Source organism: Dendropsophus ebraccatus, chromosome 1 (genome assembly GCF_027789765.1).
Source record: "Dendropsophus ebraccatus isolate aDenEbr1 chromosome 1, aDenEbr1.pat, whole genome shotgun sequence".
Lineage (NCBI taxonomy): Eukaryota > Metazoa > Chordata > Amphibia > Anura > Hylidae > Dendropsophus > Dendropsophus ebraccatus.
The window spans coordinates 147,845,481-147,859,162 of record NC_091454.1 but is presented as its reverse complement, the minus strand read 5'-3'; the positions used below and the strand labels follow the sequence as shown (position 1 = coordinate 147,859,162).

At 42.2% G+C, this 13,682-nt stretch overlaps 1 protein-coding gene across 4 annotated transcripts in view; it reads right to left on the bottom strand.

The window, feature by feature from the left end:
• C1H15orf39 (chromosome 1 C15orf39 homolog) overlaps positions 1 to 13,682 on the bottom strand; it is a 60,707-nt gene that overhangs the window by 28,910 nt on the left and 18,115 nt on the right. The window contains exon 1 of one of the 4 annotated variants that reach the window (XM_069981754.1): positions 6,389 to 6,415. The exons of 2 other annotated variants lie outside the window; for them this stretch is intronic. The gene's annotated coding sequence lies outside the window, so the exon portion shown is untranslated. Of the gene's footprint in view, positions 1 to 3,806; positions 3,867 to 6,388; positions 6,416 to 13,682 lie in introns of those variants that run through there. One more of the 4 variants, XM_069981748.1, reaches the window with a different exon arrangement.

Sequence of the window (13,682 nt, the reverse complement as noted above, 5' to 3'; positions counted from 1 at the left end):
CGTGCCATAGACACCATTCTATGGCCATGCAGATTCCACCGAAAGAACCAACATATCTATTCTTTCGACGGAATGAAGAATCGGCCCAGCCATAGAATAGTGTCTATGGAGCCGGTGGATATGCGCGCCACCATGAATGGGTATGAGCCACGGAATCCACTAAAACCGATCTGTGCAGATACCATAGTGTGAACCTACCTCTAGAAGCCCAGAATAATGGAGTAGATGGCTGGTTCAGGAAGCTCTTAGAAAGAATCTGTTTTTTAACCAAGGCTATGGAGTCGGAGTCTTGGAATTGGAGCTAGTTTTGGCTGAAGTCGAAAAAAATATACCAACTCGGACTCCAGCTTTAAAAAAAAAAAAAAAATTATAATTGAGTTTTTAGATTATTATAAAAATTCCTCATCAATATCGCTTATGTTGTATCAATCTAAGCCCATTATTTAAAAAAAAAATAAATAAATAAAAAAAAAAAAACCTCTCACATACATTTAAAGCACTGTCCCTATTAGATAAGGGTGGTTGGGGAAAAGATAATGGTCACTTTTTGGCAGTTTATAAGTTAAAAGAGTGCATTGTGTGGAGATCTATGCTGTTCTCTTCCTGGATGCTGCATGATTGTATATGAGCAGCAGTGTAATGTGAAGATATCCTAAGTAGTGTAGCAGTAACCTCTGTCCTCAATTTTGTTTTTTCCCTTTGAGAGAAGATTGTGTGATTTTTTTTCAGTGTGCTATGGCTGCAGCAGGCTGTGTGTGTGCGCGCGCTATGGCTGCAGCAGGCTGTGTGTGTGAGCTATGGCTGCAGCAGGCTGTGTGTGTGTGTGTGTGTGTGTGTGTGAGCTACGGCTGCAGCAGGCTGTATGTGTGTTTGTGTATGCTATGGATGCAGCAGGCTGTGTGTGTTTGTATGTGCGCTATGGTTGCAGCAGGCTGTGTGTTTGTATGTGCGCTATGGTTGCAGCAGGCTGTGTGTGTTCGTGAGATGCAGAAATTAAAGTGGTATTCTGGGCAACAGCGGAAAAAAAAAAGAAGGGGGACAGGGAGTCATGGGATCATAAAAGTCCTATTTAGCCGTCCTTGTGCTCCTGCAGTGCAGTGCCTTAGCTCATTGTTCCCAGCTAGGCTCCCGATCCCGTGATGTCACCCCCCCACTCAGAAATGCCCACTCAGCCAATCAGTGAGTGAAGCGGGACACAGCTGCAGTCACTGACTGGCTGAGCAGGTAGTTCTTGTGTGGCTGTGATGATTAAAGAGCGTGGACGCTGACAGAGAGCTGATAGATCTGGGCCTGAGGCTGACCTCCCTATCATTATTGCTGACCCCTCTATATCACAGGGATCCGGAATTGTTAGCAGTGTTCTGTTGTGTGTGGTGAATATTTAGTTAGAAACATAGAAGACTGTCAGCAGGAAAAGACCACCTGCTCCATCTAGTATAGTAGTGAGTTGTTCAGGACATGGAGGCTGGAGACTGGCTGCCTCCACACAGAGGAAAATCTGCTTTATATCTTTGCCTTATTCACTCAGAAGTCACCTTAGGATCATGTAGGACATTAGGAAAAAGCTGCTGAGCCAGATCTACTTCACACCAGTTTGATAAATAACTCCCCTGGTGTCTGACTGGCCATTTATGGAAGAGAGTCAGGAGTCAAAGTCGGTCCCTGAAAAAATTCAAGAGTCGGAGTTGGAGCTGTGGCCTACCGACTCCACAGCCCTGGTTCTAATGAAGACTTGCAGAAATCATTCTCTGATGATCATACCCTTATCCTTTTCAAAGAATGAAAAATCGTTCGTTTAAAGATTTTTTTTCTGTTTTACTATTAATATTTTAAAACAGTCCTTAATTCTTTCAATTTTAATTCTGGGCATGGGCCTAAAAACTAAGCTGTTCTATTCTGTACAAATCATTTCCCAGCAGTGCCCTCCTTATCAACACAGACAGGAGTACAGTGAAAGGGGACACCAGTATATAGATAACAGAGGTACACACAACAGCTACTGCTCAAAACGCAGCACCCCCCCGTTAGGAGATATATACTTCCTGTTTTTAACTATTGGCTTTATGAATACATGTGTTTGTAAAATGAGAACATTTTATAAATAAAGAATGTTTAAAAAAAAACAAAAACGCAGCACCCTCCTCAATAGAGGTCACTAACCATGCCAAGAAGCCTGTCTTAGGGCCCTATTCCACCGGACAATTATCGTTCAGATTATCGTTAAATCGTTCGAATCTAAACGATAATCGTTCGGTTGAAATGCAGTTAACGATTAACGACCGAACGAGAAATCGTTGATCGCTTTATAAGACCTGGATCTATTTTTATTGTTGCTCGTTCGCAAAACCTTCGCAAATCGTTCGCATTGAATAAGACGTTGTTTGGTCGTTCGCAGTAGATACAAACGCAATAGCGAAGAAAAAACTAACGCAAATACGATCATAAATAACGTTTCATTAATCATTCCATTGAAATTAATGAACATTTACAGGTCTTTCGCAATAGCGGTCATTTGACCGATTATGCGAACGATAATCGCCCGGTGGAATAGGGCCCTTATTCATCTGAATGAATGTTGTGTTTGTTGTGTTAGGGGAGGCTGCTGTAAAGTGATCTGTACAGCATAGCAGCGACATGTGACACCAGTAGATAAAGGCGACAATAGCAGCTCCCTGAGGAATGACATCACAGGACACAAAGCGTGCTTAGTAATGTTTTACATTCATCTGAAGGAGACAATATATTGTTGTCTATGTCCATGAGTCTTGCTGTGAAGCATGTCAGTAAATGCAGTTAAAAACAGCTCAGGTAAGATGGCAGCCCCCATAACCATGTACGAAAAGTAAAAAAAAATGTAAGTCATAAATTAGAAACAGATTACAGTAAAACAACAAGTTTTGGGATCTGACTCTAATCAGTAAAAGAAAATTTAGGTGACACATTCCCTTTTAAGAGATACAGGTTCAGGTATGGGAGAGGAGTAAGGAGGTGTCAGAGCTTAAAGGGGTTGTCCGGCGATAAAAAATTATTCACAGAATAACACACATTACAAAGTTATACAACTTTGTAATGTATGTTATGTCTGTGAATGGCCCCCTTCCCATTGCACTAGTATTGTAACAATGTATTGCATCAGTGATCAAAGATCACTGTTAAGTATTACACTAGTGTACAGTAATGTACACTATTGTAAAAGTAAAAAAAAAGTTTGCACTAAAACACATAACAGCTTGCCCCAATAATAAAAATGCATTACATTCCCGATATACAATAAACTATTACATAAAAAGATCTCAACACAAAACCTATACATGTTTAGTATTGCCATGTCTATAACAACCCAAACTATATCAACTATACATTAACTAGAAAATGTACCCGGCGCTGCCCGGGTATAAAGTGTCAGTAAGTTAATTAGATTTGTTCTAAGGTGCCCAGGAGGCCAAGCTAAAGGTATTGTTTCATCTGAGTTAATCAGTGAAATTAGTGTATGCCTGTAGTGCATAGTTGGAGGGGTTCTGTATACCCACAATGTATAGTTTTTAGGGGTCTCGCATATCTGTAGTGCATAGTTGGGGGGGCTGTATACCTATAGTGTATAGTTGGGGGGTCCTGTATACCTGTAATGTGTAGTGGGGGGGCTGTATACCTGTAGTGTATAGTTGAGGGAGGTTTTGTATACATGCAGTGTACAGTTGGTGAAGGTCCTGTATACCTATACTGTATAGTTCGGGGGTCCTGTATACCTTTAGTATATAGTTGGTGCTGTATACCTGTAATGTATAGTTGGTGGAGGTCTTGTATACCTGTAGTTTATAGTTTGAGGGTCCTGAATACCTGTAGTGTATAATTGGTGGAGGTCTTGTATACCTGTAGTATATAGTTCGGGGGTCCGGTAAACCTGTAGTGCACAGTTTGAAGGTCCTGTATAACTATAGTATAGAGTTGGTGGAGGTCCTGTATACCTGAAGTGTATAGTTTGGGGTCCTATATACCTGTAGTATATAGTTGGTGGAGTTCCTGTATACCTGTAGTATATAGCTTTGGGGTCCTGTATACCTGTGGTATAGAGTTGGTGAAGGTGCTGTATACCTGTAGTATATAGTTGGTGGAGTTCCTGTATACATGTAGGGTATAGTTTTGGGGTCCTGTATACCTGTAGTATATAGTTGGTGGAGGTCCCGTGCACCTGAAGTGTATAGTGTGGGGTCCTATATACCTGTAGTATATAGTTGGTGGAGTTCCTGTATACCTGTAGTATATAGCTTTGGGGTCCTGTATACCTGTGGTATAGAGTTGGTGAAGGTGCTGTATACCTGTAGTATATAGTTGGTGGAGTTCCTGTATACATGTAGGGTATAGTTTTGGGGTCCTGTATACCTGTAGTATAGAGTTGGTGGAGGTCCTGTATACCTGTAGTGTATAGTTTGGGGTCCTGTATACCTGTAGTATATAGTTGGTGGAGGTCCTGTATACCTGAATTATATAGTTGGTGGAGGTCCTGTATACCTGATGTATATAGTTAGTGGAGGTCCTGTATACCTGTAATGTATAGTTTTGGGGTCCTGTATACCTGTAGTATATAGTTGGTGGAGGTCCCGTGCACCTGTAGTGTATAGTTTTGGGGTCCTGTATACCTGTAGTGTCCTGTATACCTGCAGGGTCGTATTTACCATTAGGCACCCATGGTCTGGTGCGTAGGGGCTTGCAGAGGGGCAGTACCCTCCCGTTCAGACTTGCCAGAAAATCTGGTGTCTTTTTGAGGGAGGTATGGCGGTATTGGTCAGGTCTGGTATAGCGGTGTTATCCAGTCACAGTATGGCGGTATTGGTCAGGTGTGGTATGACAGTGTTATCCAGTTACAGTATGGCGGTATTGGTCAGGTCTGGTATAGCAGTTTTTTCCAGTCATAGTATGGCAGTATTGGTCAGGTCTGGTATGGCAGTGTTATTTAGTCACAGTGTGTCGGGGTATTGGTCATGTCTGGTATGGCGGTTATACAGTCACAGTATGGCGGTATTGGTCAGGTGTGGTATGACAGTGTTATCCAGTTACAGTATGGCGGTATTGGTCAGGTCTGGTATAGCAGTTATTTCCAGTCATAGTATGGTGGTATTGGTCAGGTCTGGTATGACAATGTTACCCAGTCACAGTATGGTCGAATTGGTCAGGTCTGGTGTGGCGGTGTTATCCAGTCATGGTATGGTGGTATTGGTCAGGTGTGGTATGACAGTGTTATCCAGCACAGTATGGCTGTATTGGTCAGGTCTGGTATGGCAGTGTTATCCAGTCACATTGTGGTGGTATTGGTCAGGTCTCGTATGACAGTGTTATCCAGTCACAGTATGGCGGTATTGGTCAGGTCTGGTATGGCGGTGCTATCCAGCACAGTATGGCGGTATTGGTCAAGTCTGGTGTGGCAGTGTTACCCAGTCACAGTTTGGTATACCTGTTGTGCCCTGTATATACATGTACTGTATAGATGGAGTAGGGGGTCCTGTATACATGTACTGTATGGATATGGTAAGGGGTCCTGTATACATGTACTGTATAGATGGAGTAGGGGGCCCTGTATATACATGTAATGTATAGATGGAGTAGGGGGCCCTGTATATACATGTAATGTATAAATGGAGTAGGGGATCTACCAGTACTGTGGATGTTGTGAGGCAGCTGCCCTAGCAACCATTGCTCCCTGTGAAAAGGAAAGTAGTAATCCTATTGGTTGCTAAGGCTCCAACTGCCGTTTCCTCTGGGCAAAGCTGCAGCTAATTATATCACCTGTGTTTGCAGTGAGGAGATTTTCCAATTCATCTCTATGGGGCGCTCTTCCCCCTCCCCCTCCCCTCCTGTACATCTGGCGGGGACGGGACCTTCGCTAAAACCTTCCCGGGCACCCAATGTATCTGTGTGCCAAATTTGTGGTCAAACGGTTCAGGCGTTTGGAAGTCTATAGAGGACAGACAAACAGACAGACTTTGATTTTTATGATATAGATATATATATACTAGAAAATGTACCCGGCGCTGCCCGGGTATAAAGTGTCAGTGTGTTAATTAGATTTGTTCTAAGGTGCCCAGGAGGCCAAGCTAAAGGTATTGTTTCATCTGAGTTAATCAGTGGAATTAGTGTATACCTGTAGTGCATAGTTGGAGGGGTTCTGTATACCCACAATGTATAGTTTTTAGGGGTCTCGCATATCTGTAGTGCATAGTTGGGGGGGCTGTATACCTATAGTGTATAGTTGAGGGAGGTCCTGTATACCTGCAGTGTACAGTTGGTGAAGGTCCTGTATACCTATACTGTATAGTTCGGGGGTCCTGTATACCTGTAGTATATAGTTGGTGCTGTATACCTGTAATGTATAGTTGGTGGAGGTCTTGTATACCTGTAGTTTATAGTTTGAGGGTCCTGGATACCTGTAGTGTATAATTGGTGGAGGTCTTGTATACCTGTAGTATATAGTTCGGGGGTCCTGTATACCTGTAGTAAATAGTTTGAGGGTCCTGTATAACTATAGTATAGAGTTGGTGGAGGTCCTGTATACCTGTAGTGTATAGTTTGGGGTCCGATATACCTGTAGTATATAGCTGGTGGAGTTCCTGTATACCTATAGTATATTTGGGGTCCTGTATACTTGTAGTATAGAGTTGGTGAAGGTGCTGTATACCTGTAGTATAGAGTTGGTGTAGGTCCTGTATACCTGTAGTGTATGGTTTTGAGGTCCTGTATACCTGTAGTGTATAGTTTGGGGTCCTATATACCTGTAGTGTATAGTTTGGGGTCCTATATACCTGTAGTATATAGTTGGTGGAGTTCCTGTATACCTGTAGTGTATAGTTTTGGGGTCCTGTATACCTGTAGTGTATAGTTTGGGGTCCTGTATACCTGTAGTATATAGTTGGTGGAGGTCCTGTATACCTGAAGTATATAGTTGGTGAAGGTCCTGTATACCTGTAGTATATAGTTTTGGGGTCCTGTATACCTGTAGTGTAAAGTTTGGGGTCCTGTATACCTGTAGTATATAGTTTTGTGGAGGTCCCGTGCACTTGTAGTGTATAGTTTTGGGGTCCTGTATACCTGTAGTGTCCTGTATACCTGCAGGGTTGTATTTACCCGTATGGCAGTGTTATTCAGTCACAGAGTGTCGGTATTGGTCATGTCTGGTATGGGGGTGTTATCCAGTCACAGTATGGCGGTATTGGTCAGGTCTGGTGTGGCGGTGTTATCCAGTCACGGTATGGTGGTATTGGTCAGGTCTGGTATAGCAGTGTTATCCAGTCACAGTATGGCAGTATCGGTCAGGTCTGATATGATGGTGTTATCCAGTCACAGTATGGTGGTATTGGTCAGGACTGGTGTGGCGGTGTTACCCAGTCACAGTTTGCCGGTATTGGTCAGGTCAGGTATGGCAGTGTTATCCAGTCACAGTATGGCGGTATTGGTCAGGTCTGGTATGGCAGTGTTATCCAGTCACAGTATGGCGGTATTGGTCAGGTCTTATATGACAGTGTTATCCAGTCACAGTATGGCGGTATTGGTCAGGTCTGGTATGACAGTTGAGAGGAATGAGTTAATCCATCCAAAGAAATAAGAAGAAAAATAAATTCTTTTCTAAATGAACTTTCCTACATGACTGACCTTCAAGGACATACAGCTGTTTCACCATCTGTTTCCAGCAGATAATAAATGTTATTTTATTATTCACATTTTTGTAAGCAGATAACAAATGTTCATGTATCAACATCCTTATGTAAACAATTTTTAATTGAACATTTAATCTTATTGTATATCCATATCTGTCAAAACATATCTGTAGTTATTCGTTCTTTTGAAGTTGATGACTTGCATAGTGTATGACTTTGCATTTTACATTCATATCCATTGGTTTTTTCCTGTATAAATAAAGGTGGGTTCTCAGAGATAGCAGAACACACCAGACTTGTTTGCAAGATACGTAATCTGTGTCCTCATTCTAAGTGCATGGTGTGGGAGAGGGGATCCGGACCCATTCTCCAACTCAATTAGGAAACAGCCAACAACAGTAGGCCTTCTTTGGGAAGGCACCTCGACACAGTGTTATCCAGTCACAGTATGGCGGTATTGGTCAGGTCTGGTGTGGCAGTGTTATCCAGTCACAGTATGGCGGTATTGGTCAGGTCTGGTGTGGCAGTGTTATCCAGTCACAGTATGGCGGTATTGGTCAGGTCTGGTGTGGCGGTGTTATCCAGTCACGGTATGGTGGTATTGGTCAGGTCTGGTATAGCAGTGTTATCCAGTCACAGTATGGCAGTATCGGTCAGGTCTGATATGATGGTGTTATCCAGTCACAGTATGGTGGTATTGGTCAGGACTGGTGTGGCGGTGTTACCCAGTCACAGTTTGCCGGTATTGGTAAGGTCTGGCAGTGTTATCCAGTCACAGTATGGCGGTATTGGTCAGGTCTGGTATGACAGTGTTATCCAGTCACAGTATGGCGGTATTGGTCAGGTCTGGTGTGGCAGTGTTATCCAGTCACAGTATGGCGGTATTGGTCAGGTCTGGTGTGGCAGTGTTATCCAGTCACAGTATGGCGGTATTGGTCAGGTCTGGTGTGGCAGTGTTATCCAGTCACAGTATGGCGGTATTGGTCAGGACTGGTGTGGCGGTGTTATCCAGTCACAGTATGGCGGTATTGGTCAGGTCTGGCAGTGTTATCCAGTCACAGTATGGCGGTATTGGTCAGGTCTGGTATGACAGTGTTATCCAGCACAGTATGGCGGTATTGGTCAGATCTGGTGTAGCAGTGTTACCCAGTCACAGTTTGGTATATCTGTTGTGCCCTGTATATACATGTACTGTATAGATGGAGTAGGGGGTCCTGTATATACATGTACTGTATAGATGGAGTAGGGGGCCCTGTATATACATGTACTGTATAGATGGAGTAGGGGGTCCTGTATATACATGTACTGTATAGATGGAGTAGGGGGTCCTGTATATACATGTACTGTATAGATGGAGTAGGGGGTCCTGTATATACATGTACTGTATAGATGGAGTAGGGGGCCCTGTATATACATGTACTGTATAGATGGAGTAGGGGCCCTGTATATACATGTACTATATAGATGGAGTAGGGGGTCCTGTATATACATGTACTGTATAGATGGAGTAGGGGGCCCTGCATATACATGTACTGTATAGATGGAGTAGGGGGTCTACCAGTTATTACTGTGGATGTTGTGAGGCAGCTTCCCTAGCAACCATTGCTCCCTGTGAAAATAAAAGCAGTAATCCTATTGGTTGCTAAGGCTCCAACTGCCCTGTCTGCTGCAGTTAATTATATCACCTGTGTTTGCAGTGAGGAGATTTTCCCATTCATCTCTATGAGGCGCCTCTCTTTCCCCTCCCCCTCCCCTTCTGTACATCTGGCAGGGACGGGACCTTCGCAATAACCATCCCGGGCACCCAATGTATCTGTGTGCCAAATTTGGGGTCAAACGGTTCAGGCGTTTGGAAGTCTATAGAGGACAGACAGACAGACAGACAGAAGGACAGACAGACTTTGATTTTTATGATATAGATATATAAATAAAAATCACCAGAATTGCTGTACTTTATCAATCCGCTTCAGAAAAGATGTCATAAATGAGATCAAAAAGTTGTGAGTGTGTGTGTGTGTGTGTGTGTGTGTGTAAAATTTGGTATCAATAAAAACTACACATCTTTCCACAAAAAATGAGCCCAAAACTTGCTCTTTTGCCCAAAAGATAAAAATGCAATGTGGCAACAGTTTTTGTGGGGTTTTGTTAGGAAGATAGTTTCTATTGTGCCAAAGTGGTAAAAGTTAAAAAAAAGAAAAAAAAGAAACCTAAACAAATTTGGTATCACAGTAGCCGTAGTGACCCAGAGAACTGATTTATTATGCTATTTTTACTATACACTGGATAGCATAAGTTTTATATTAAAAATATACATAAACATAAATGACATTTTTTTCTACCCTCCAAAAAAGGGTTAATAAAAAGTAATCAATACATTTTATAAATCTGAAAATGGCAGCATTGAAAAGTATAAGTTGACCCTCAAAAAGACCTCATATGGCTACATGGGCAAAAATAAAACACTGCGACTCTTGGAAGGTGGCAATGAAAAAAGTATGAAAATGGCTTGGTCATTAAGGTCCGAAATAGGCTGGTCACTAAGGAGTTAAGCATGGTGTCCTGTCTTCCCCATTATAAGGTTAATACAGTTTTTCTCATATGTTCTGTTATATGTTCTGTCATGTTTGGGTGCTTGTCCTCAGTTTTTAACATTGGCAAGGATAGGGGATAGCTCTCTGAAATAACACCCCTTTAATGGAAGTTCTCCTAACCCCACATTACTGGAAACCCGGGGTATAAAGAGGCACTGTAGAGGGAATTTTACAATGCCATTTTCCATTTTTATGTTCCCTATGTCACTGAGAAATAGGCTTAGCAGGAAGGACGTGGCTTTCAGAAGCTTGGTAGATTTAACATACAACACAAACTGATGTAGGTTATACTGTATATCTATATAACTACTCTAGCGATTTCTATATATAGCGCACATGAGGTGTACCACTAGGGGTGTTGCATATATATACACCCTTCGCAAAAGTCTGTACTCATTGTGTTATTATGGTGATGAAAGTATTACTAAAGTTCGCTATTAGATGGCACTATATTATGTATGTGTATATGTAAACTGCACAACTGAAGGATTGCAAAGGGTTGTTGTTTTCTATGTGTCAACTGAATCTGTAGACCAGTAGGAGTCTAGCTTTCTTCTTTCCTATCATCTCCTCTCTTTCTTCTTATATTGCACTTTTTCACCCACTCACAGCGCACCTAACAGGCTGGGGAGGAAGTAAGTCACATGGGTGAAGGAGGAAATACGTTATATTTGTTCTGGACGTTGTAGAGGAAGGAGGTCCCTGTACCTCAAGTCAGTCTTAGCTAGTACCACGCATGGGAAGGACGCAAGACAGCACACTGCTACCAACTTCTTCACAAGTTACACTCCAAAGCACTATGCACTGTTAAACTCCTTTTAGGGGATGCCAGCCAGAGACAACCTCAAACAAGGAGAGGTCACAGAGCAGGACAGTATCCACTAAAGAGCTAAAGAGCTAGGAACTGATCTGGACAGAGCAAAGTTGCAGTAAGCCCAGGAACTCGCAGCACAGGTGTCAGCAGGGAGACCTCAGCATTTCACTCAACCCAGGTAAAAAGGTCTGGGGCCTGTGTCACCCATTAAGAAGGTTGAAGACTAAAGTCAAAAGGTCAATACACGGGCACAGGTGTTGTTTTTATTCTTCTGATTCTTCTTCTTCTACAGTATTCTACCTTATACTCCAACATCCCGGCAGAGCACAGTACCACATGGGTTGAGACTTTCATGGCATCCTCCTCTCTGCTACTCTATCTCTTGTATCAATCAATACAACTCAACCAACTATCTCCTACACTGCACTTCAACTACAGATCTGGTCGTTCTATTGTCAAGGGTTTATTGGAACTTTGTAAAGAGTGTTTCAGAAACTTTATCTAAAGGAACCTTATACTGTTGAACCTGTATTACCTGCTGCACATTTACAAATAGTAAACAGACTTAACTATAACCGGAGACTCTGATTATTCGTGGAAACTACTGACACAGCACAAAATCTCCCCTTTCTGTGGGTGGCAGGTCCTACTATCCGGGAGGGTCACTACACCACTCTGGCCATCCGTGAACACTCTAACCCAAGGGAACCAGTAGCAACCCGGCAGGACACTGACCACAAGGGAAAAGGGTACAACCGGCCTTGTCAAATAAAAGCAGGCGTGCCATCACACCTGTGTGCCCACCAGGCACTGGCGTCATGTGACAACATTCCAAGGTCCGGCTGTATCTCGGCCATCCACCACAGAATGGCCTTCACACCACAACGCCTAGCAAGTGACCGTCCGCTCCGCCTAAATAACATCACACCGGGGGTACACCACACAGACTGAGCAAGGGCAATAGGGTTTCAAAACAATGCAGGCTTATGTAAGTTTAGTGGGCCTATATCTTTAAAACAGGACATTATCAGATATGCTTGTACATCGGAAATGTTTTTAAATTTCACATAATACATCAGATTAAATCTAGTTTTACTAATGACACAACCCCTTTAAGGTCAAAACTCTTTACATATTAAAAGAGCTTTCAAAAATAAGAAAAAAAAATAAAGATTATTGAAGAATAAACAGAATCCATATACAAATAAAGCAAATCCAGACTGAAAAGTAAGAACAAGCTGCTAGAAGCTGTAAATCATTTTTAAGTACAGGACAGGATTTTCTTCAGGATCTTGTACTGTTCACACAGTGTGCCAGAGGAATAAAATGGACCTGCCCTCGTCAACTCTTGTATGGCCAGGGACATAAATTATTTTTTCAGCTTTTCCCTTACACAATCTAATAACACACAAGATCTATAACAATTATTGTGTCTATATGGGGTCCTTTACGGACATTCATTGTATTGTTTTGTTTGGTGGGAGTGGGGACAGCAAACCATTACATGGTGTTTGTCTGTATACCCAGTTGGAGGGTGAGATGAATCCTAATCAGTATTTTATCTTCTGTATTAAGTGTTGGTTCTATCTATTTTATATTCTTTACTGTGTGATGTGCACATCTTCTTGTCTATCTCAGGCTTTTTTCTTCTTTTCGTGGGCCGACCCACTGTTGACGACCAGAATATTGGTACATAGAGGCAAAAAATTTTAAGAAACCAGATAATCAATGGTTGCAGCCAGAGTCCCTGATGCAAAACCAACATCGAAGGAGAAAAGAATGCGGCTACTTAGTCCATATTGAACATCCTCATGGCTTTCACTAGACGTGAAGCTGCTGGGCATGATAGCAAACCAATTTTATACATCTGGTATGGAATTCTGGAAAGAAAAATTTGTTTTCTCATGGTGATCGTAGTTGAAAGGTTAATTTAGAAGTGAGGTTACAGTATAACAAAAGTAAAGAAAAAGAAACACAATGCCATGTGAGACCCTCAAAGAAGGGCAGCAGGATGAAGTCTGATTATAGAACCAGAATCATTGGCTTTTGAACAAAACTTCTGGCTAAATGCCATCAGGGAGTCTCTCGACAAATTACAGACCATCACTTAGGAATTCACACAAATAACACTATCAATTTATAAGGGTTATGTTGTCTAGAGCACCAACTCTAAGTAAATTTGACATTCTTATCTCTGGATGGCCTCGTCTCGATATCAACAGCCAGCCATTCTGTAGATTCTAAACAATCCGATGGAATGCATTTTAGCAAACCAAAGAAAGAAAAAGCCTGAAATATAAGCAAAAGGAGGAGAACAGCTGTGTACCATTAGTCGTCACCTATAACCCCCACATGAACATTCTAAAAAAAGATTACCTCTAAGGGTACAAACCCACTTGACGTATTTGCTGCGTGAATCAGTCTTAAAAATAAGCAGGCAAAACGCAGGTTGGCTTTATACAATTGTTCTGTGTTAAAATACGCAATTGCGTATTTTTGAAGCATGAAGCTACATGCGTTTTTCGCACAGGTTGTTAACAACTGATGCTTTGCTAACAAGCTTCACGCTTCAAAAATACGCAATTGCGTATTTTAACGCAGAACAATCGTATAAAGCCAACCTGCGTTTTG